The sequence below is a fragment of the Penaeus japonicus genome, unplaced genomic scaffold, assembly GCF_977035675.1.
Source record: "Penaeus japonicus unplaced genomic scaffold, GWHDUDI00000001_assembly GWHDUDI00000030, whole genome shotgun sequence".
Taxonomy (NCBI): domain Eukaryota; kingdom Metazoa; phylum Arthropoda; class Malacostraca; order Decapoda; family Penaeidae; genus Penaeus; species Penaeus japonicus.
Window position 1 is genome coordinate 32,226,359 of NW_028234432.1, and position 7,500 is coordinate 32,233,858.

A 7,500-nucleotide genomic window follows, 5' to 3' on the forward strand; every position below is an offset into this window, starting at 1 on the left:
TCTTTATCTACTGTTCGACCCATGGGGCAAGGGGAGGGGGTGAGGGGAGGAGTGAGAGAGACGTGAGGGAGGGAGGAGAGGGGAGGGAGGGAGAGAGAGAGAGAGAGAGAGAGAGAGAGAGAGAGAGAGAGAGAGAGAGAGAGAGAGAGAGAGAGAGAGAGAGAGAGAGAGAGAGAGAGAGAGACTTCAAATTCAAAAACTTTATTCCATAAATTACAATAGTTAGAGGGGGGGGGGAGAGAGAGAGAGAGAAAGAAAAAGAGAGCGAGAGAGAGATAGAGAGAGAGAGAGAGAGAGTAGAGGAGAGAGGATTTTGTGAGAGAGTGTGGGTTGGACGAAGGAGAGAGAGGAGTGAGAGAGAGAGGAGGGAGACGAGAGAAAAAGAAAAAGAGAGCGAGGAGAGAGATATAGATAGATAGAGGAAGAGTGAGGAGAGGGGGGGGGGGGGGGGGGGGTTATAGAGTAAGGCTTCGTGGTAGTAGGGGTTTAGAGATTTAGGAGAGTAGAGTTCTTAGGAGGGTAGGAGATCGGTAGTATATAGGTAGGAGCGGTCTATTTAGTTTGGGGGGGGGGGTTATTGGGGTAGATGGTAGTGGGTTAGTGTTGGTTTAGAGGAGAGAGAGAGAGACCGGGGTATTAGGAGTAGTTAGAGAGAGAGAGGAGATGCGACGAGCGACGAGATGTGAGAGTACGAGAAGGGAGAGAGAGAGAGAGAGGTGTGAGAGCGCGAGGAGAGATGAGAGATGGAGAGAGAGAGAGGTAGAGACGTGAGAGAGGAGAGGAGAGGGTGGAGAGAGAGGTGAGAGAGAGGAGGAGAGAGGGGGGAGAGGAGGAGAGAGGGGGAAGATGAGGAGAGAGGAGAAGGGGGGAGATGAGGGCATGGTGTGGAGACGCGGGAGAGAGGCGAGAATGAGGACGAGGAGGAGAGAGGGAGGGAGGAGAGAGAGAGAGAGGGGGGGCGCGGGAGAGTAAGGCGGAAGGAAAGAGAGGAGAGGGGAAGAAAGAAGAGAAAAAGAGAGAAAGAGAGAGGGGGGGAGAGAGAGAGAGAAAGGAGAAAGAGGAAAGAGGGTGGGCGGATGGATTGAGAGAGAGAGAGAGGATGGTGAGAATGGAGATGAGAGGAGAGAGAGGAGAGAGGGGAGGGAGGAGAAGATGGGCGGAGGATGGAAAGGTAGGGACGAGGAGGGGGGGAGAGGGGAGAGAGGTAGAGAGGAGAGAGCTCGAGAGAGGGAGAAAAAAAAAAAAAAGAAAAGGAGAGAGAGGGGAAGCTGAAAGAGATACCCAAAAGGGAGAGAGAGAGAAACGAAGAGGAGGAGGAGGGAGAGAGAGGTCGGAGATAGAGAGAGAGAGAGAGAGAGAAGAGGCGAGAGAAGAGCAGGAGAGTTTGGAGAGGAAGAGACGAGGAGTGAGAGAGGAGAGAAGAGGCATGGTTGGGGGACGAGAGGAGAGTGGTGATGAGAGGGGGAGGGGAGAGAGGGGAGGAAGGAGAGAGGAGAGTTGAGAGAGAGTGAGAAGAGAGGGAGGGAGGAGGGAGGGGAGGGAAGGAGGGAGGGAGGGAGGGAGGTGGGAGGGAGGGGGGGGAGGGGAGGGGGGATGGGAGGGGGAGGGGAGGGAGGGGGAGAGAGAGGAGAAAGGACGAAAGTGAGGTGGTGAAGGGAGGAGAGGAGAGGGAGAGAGGGAGAGAGAGAGAAGGAGAGAGATAGATAGATAGATAGATAGAGAGAGAGAGAGAGAGGAGGGGGCTGGCAGAGCAGACAGCAAAAAGAGAGAGACGGAGGAGAGGCGCCACCGGCCAGGCTCAAAAATCACAAATCCTCGATAGCAGACAGACACCGAGTTGTTTTCCCCGACGCACTGGTGCAGATGGTGCACATCAACAACATGTAAATCAGAATGCACATGCAACTGCACCCTAGAACTGAAGTGTGAGATATCCAAGGCCACGCCCCTGCATCCACTGCGGCATCTTCAGGAGTATGTTTAGTATTCACCGCCCCCTACCCCCCCCCCCTCTCCGAGGTCAACTTCTGTTTGTCTTAAGATAGCTACTGAGAAACGATATTCTCAGATTGTGATAGTCTAAATAAATTATATATATATATATATATATATATATATATATATATATATATATATATATATATGTAATAGCATATATATATTCTATCTATTTTTAATATCTATATTATATATATATATATATATATATATATATGTATATATATATATATATGCCTGGTTCAGTTTAAGATCTTTCCCTGTCTTAATTGCTAGTGTGTTGCATTTGCACTTCAGAAGGATGACGTAAGAGAAATCGCAGTTATTATCGTATGTGTCACCGCTATTATTAATCCCTTGTCACAGCTGTTTCCACACCAATTACCATTCTTTATCAGGGAACCTATTTTACGGAAGGGAATTACTGTTGATAATACAACAACAATATTTTAATCTATTTGCCGCTCCGAGTTAGTAAGAATATTATTTCTCTGTGACTGGGGTAAGGGAGGGGGGAAGGAGGGAGGGAGGGAGGGAGGGAGGGAGGGAGGGAGGGAGAGACAGAGAGAGAGAGAGAGAGAGAGAGAGAGAGGAAGGAGACGACTGAGCGAAGTGCAGGATGAGAGAGAGAGAGAGAGGAGGATGAGGGAGAAACGAGATGAGACGAGGAGAGAGGAGGGCTGCGATGGAGAGATGGAGCGAGAAAGGAGGGGAGGGGGACGAGAGGTCCGAGAGAGATGAGGGAGGAGGAGAGGGGAGAAGAGGAGAGAAGCGAGGAGAGGAGAAGATGGATGAGAGAGTGAGACGAGGAGAGATGAGAGAAGAGAGAGAGAGTGCGAGAGATGAGGATGGGCAGGGTGAGGAGAGAGGAGAAAAGAGGAGTTGGGGTGGAGGAAGTGAAAAATGGCGAAGGAAAAACAGGGGGTGAAAAGAGAGAGAGGAAGAGAGAGAGAGGGAAAGATAGAAGAGAGACGAGAGGAGAGAGAGAGAGAGAGAGAGAGAGAGAGAGAGAGGAGTGAGAGAGAGAGAGAGAGGAGAGAGAGAGAGAGAGTAGTTGCGTGTGAGAGAAGAGAGAGAGAGAGAGAGAGAGGAGAAAGAGGAGAAGGAGAGAGAGAGAGAGAGAGAGAGAGAGAGAGAGAAGAGGAGGAGGAAAAGAGAGAGAGGAGAGAGAACGAGTGGAGAGAGTGAGGAGTGGAGAGAGAGGAGACGAGAGAGAGAAGTGAAGAGAGAGGGTGGAGGGGAGAGAGACGTTGAGAGATGAAGAGAGAGAGATGAGTGAGCTGAGAGAGAGAGAGAGATGGATGAGAGGAGAGAGGATGAGGAGAGAGACCGAGAGAGGAGAGGAGAGAGAGAGGAGCGACGAATGAGAGAGAGAGAGAAGGGGGGGGGGGGGCACAGGGGCAGGGGGGGGGCACACACACACACACACACACACACACACACACACACACACACACACACAACACACCACACACACCACACATCGCACAACACACACACACACACACAGTGAGAGAGTGAGAGAGAGTGAGGAGAGAGAAGGTAGAGAGAAGAGAGAGAGAGAGGTAGCGGGAATCGAGAAGGTGGGGAGAGAAAGGGGAGGGGGAGCCGGGAGGGAGGGAGAGAGAGAGAGAGAGAGTTGTGAAGGAGTGAGAGTGAGAGAGATAGCGAGAGAGAGAGAAGAGAGGAGAGTCGAAAGGGAATGAGAGAATGGAAGAGGTTTGTGATGGAGCGAGAGAGAGAGATGGGAGGAGAAGGGAGAGCGAAGGAAGAATAGGAGAGATGAGTAAGAGAAGAAGAGAGACGGGAGAGAGGGAGTATTGGTGGGAAAGTACGAGGGATGGATAGGAGAGACGAGAGAGAGAGAGTGCGAGGAGAGGGAGTGAATGGATGAGAGAGGTAGAGAGGAGACTGAGAGAAGTGGAGATAGACGTGGAGAGGTAGAGGTGAGAGGAGAGTGAGCAGAGTGGAGGAGAGAAGAGAGGGGGGGAGAGAACGTGAGAGGAGAGAGGATATAGTGAAGAGCAGAAGAGAGAAAGGGAGAGAGAAGAATAGAGAGAAGAAGAAGAAGAAGAAGAAGAAGAGAAGACGAAGAAGAAGAATAATAAGTGGGAGAGCGACATGAGAGGATAGAAAAGGAAGCGAGAGGAAAAAGTGGGTAGATGAGTGAGTGAAGAGGAAGAGAGAGAGTAAAGAGATGTGAGGAAAGCGAGAGAGAGATAGAGAGGAGAGAGAGAGAGGAGGAGACGAGGGGAGAGAGAGAGAGAGGTAGAGAGAGAGAGAGATGAACGGGAGAAGAGAAGAGAATAAGAGGAAGAGAGAGAGAGCGAGAGGATAGAGAGGAGGAGAGAGAGAGTGAGAGAGAGAGAGAGGGAGAGCGGAGAGAGAGAGGGGGAGGAGAGATAGAGAGGAGGAGAGAGAGAGAGAAGAGAAGAAGACGTCGGAGAGAGTGGATGTGAGAGTAGAGGAAGGAGATGGAGGGAGTGGAGGGCAGAGAGGGAGAGAGTGGGGAGAGGGAGGTCCGAGGCGAATGGGAGTGAGAAGATGGTAGAGAGTGAGGGGGATGAGGGGAGAGATGGAAGATGACGAGAAGGATGAAGAGAGAGATAGGAGGGAGAGGAGGGACGAGAGAGAAGAGAGAGAGGAAGAAGAAGAATTAGCGAGAAGGGGCGGAGAGAGAGGAAGCGATCGGAGGATCGAGGAGGGGGAGGGAGAGTTGGCAGAGTGAATAGAGAGTGAGGAAGAGTGAGAGAGTGAGGAGAGGATGAGAGTGGAGAGGAGAGAGAGAGGGAGAGAGGAAGAGAGAAGAGTCGGAGGGGAGGAGAGAGAGAGGAGAGAGAGAGAGTAAGAGGCGGAGATGAGAGACCAGAGAGAGAGCGAGTGTGGCGAGGCGGACGCGGAGGGGATCGGGAGAGTTCAGAGAGGAGCCGAGAGGGAGGAGCAGAGAAAGAGGAGAGAGAGGGAGGTGTAGAGAGGAAAGAAGAGACGTAGGGAGAGAGATGAGAAGAGAGAGAGAGAGGGAGAGGAGAGAGAGGAGAGAGAGGGAGAGAGGAGAGAGAGAGACGAGAGGGAGGGAGGGAGGGAGGAGAGAGGGAGAGAGAGAGAGAGGAGAGAGAGAGAGAGGAGAGAGAGAGAGAGAGATGAGAGGAGAGGGGCGAGAGGAGAGGGGAGAGAGAGGAGAGAGAGGGATGAGAGAGAGAGAGAGAAGAGGAAAGAGAGAGAGAGAGAGAGAGAGAGAGAGAGAGAGAGAGAGAGGAAGAGAGAGAGAGGAAGAGAGAGAGAGGAAGAGAGAGAGAGGAAGAGAGAGAGAGAAAGAGAGAGAGACAGAGAGAGACCGAAGAATTTACGGCTGTCAATATTAAATTATCAGTTCGATTAGCAATCAAGCGCCGTGATTCGTCTTGTTGCAGCGTCGCCTAACCTGATCTTGCATCAAGTGTTCAAAAGACCGATTGCCAATGGTGTTGCAAAGGTGGCAAATCACAACTGAATTTCAATGACAGAGGTTTTATGAGTGGGCGAGAGTCTGACCTTGACTTGAATACGTGGCTCAGCTACGCATAAAAGCACCAAAATATATCATTCGTCAACAATAACGCTCGTGTTCATTAAACTTCTAAATATAAGTACAAAAAGTGCCATGTAAAGTGTTTGAACGAACGGTTAATATCTTCGTATAGTTCCAGGAATTGATTGATCAATTCGTTTTTCTTTTTTTTTTTTTTTTTGGAATGAATTAGTCATCCTTTAAAAACACGGAAAACATCCGCGTTGAAATGACGTCAGAGAGGAATGCAAATTATTTTCCCCTATTGTGCTGCACCATTTATATAGTGACGGTATATAGACTGTATTACCTCTTTAGATTTATTGCAACGACCGAGACTTCGCTGTTGCAGGAAGTGAATGTTGTTACAGTGCCTAAAGGCCATTTCCAGTGAGGTGGCTCGGTCAGTCACGAAAATAAAGTTTCGATAAAGTTAAGTGAAGCGTTTGCCTATATCTCATCAAATTCTTACACAACGCAAAAATAATTCCTTCGCTATCACTAACGTTCCATGATAGTTAATAATAAAATAAAACACATTTCAAAAGAATAAAAGAGCACTACCATAAACTATGTCTCCATATTTCCACCCCCCCCCAAAAAAAAAAAAAAAAAAAAAAGAAAAAAAAAAAATGACCAAAAGCCTAATACACGAATTGACGGGCGCATCCCATGGCAACACGGAGTTCCCCTCAATGGCAACACTCGCTTCCCGGTCGCAAGGAGCGCGTCTCCCTCCTAATCGCCCGGCGTCAGCATTGCACAAGTCAGTCACTGCGTCAACCCTGATGAAATGCGCATTCTATGTGCAATACTCGTGATAAATATGCTTATTAAGGACTGTTAAGAGCTATCAAACTATTTCTTAGTCTCCCTTACATCCGGTGAATAAACTGTTTGAAGATAGTAAAGCAAAGGTCATTCTGCCTATGCAATTATCAATAATCCTTTTCTGAATTGGGTCTTTGAGAGGAAGAGAGAGGGGGAGGGGGGAACGAAGGAGGGAGGGAAGGAGGGAGGGAGGGAGGGAGGGAGGGAGGGAGGGAGGGAGGGAGGGAATGAGGGAGGGAGGGAGGGAGGGAGGGAGGGAGGGAGGGAGGGAGGGAAGGAGGGAGGGAGGAGGGGGAGGGGAGGGGAGGGGGAGGGGGAGAGGGAGAGGGAGAGGGAGAGGGAGAGGGAGAGGGAGAGGGAGAGGGAGAGGGAGAGGGAGAGGGAGAGAGAGAGGGGGGGAGGGGAGGGAGAGAGAACTAAAAACTTCCTTGTCAATGATCAATTATTTCATTCTAATTGTTTCGACAGCTAACTTTCTTGCAGCGTTGTCCTGCTTTAAACTTTTCTTCTGTTATTGTTTTTCTTGTATGTATGTATGTATATATGTATTTGTATGAGTGAATGAGGAAGTGAGTGAATGAGGAAGTGAGTGAGTGAGTGAGTGAGTGAGTGAGTGAGTGAGTGAGTGAGTAAGTGAGTGAGTGAGTGAACGAGCGCGCGTGCGTGGGTGGGTGAGTGAGCGAGGGTACGTGTCCCTTTCCCAAAGGCAAACGGAAAACGAAAACAAGGTACATAGCCCGGAGCATGTCTCTACATATCCATACCCTAAATATCCCAAGTTCCGTAAATGACTCTGCAAACGCGACATAATATACATCAATACGTGCCTGGCATCTGACAATCAAATCCCTCGCCTAAATGACCTATAAGTCTGTGGTAATCGAGTCAGTACAGAGTGCGGCGGTCTGAAGGCCGACCTTCGGCAAACAGTTCCTCGTATGGCCTACGGTGGATTTACTTTCGAGCCAACTTTGTGTACCGTTCTCTGCCTGTCCTTGCGTTGCGATCTTCTGATCATTTACTATTACGTTCCCTCTTTTGTGGAGCATAAGTTATTCTAAGTACTATATTTCTAAGTAATATATGATCGCTTCTAAATAAAAGTAACGTGTACGCAGCAGGAC

At 49.5% G+C, this 7,500-nt stretch overlaps 1 protein-coding gene across 3 annotated transcripts in view; it reads right to left on the reverse strand.

The window, feature by feature from the left end:
- LOC147468274 (uncharacterized) overlaps positions 1-7,500 on the reverse strand; it is a 33,399-nt gene that overhangs the window by 17,452 nt on the left and 8,447 nt on the right. The gene's annotated exons all lie outside the window — the stretch shown is intronic.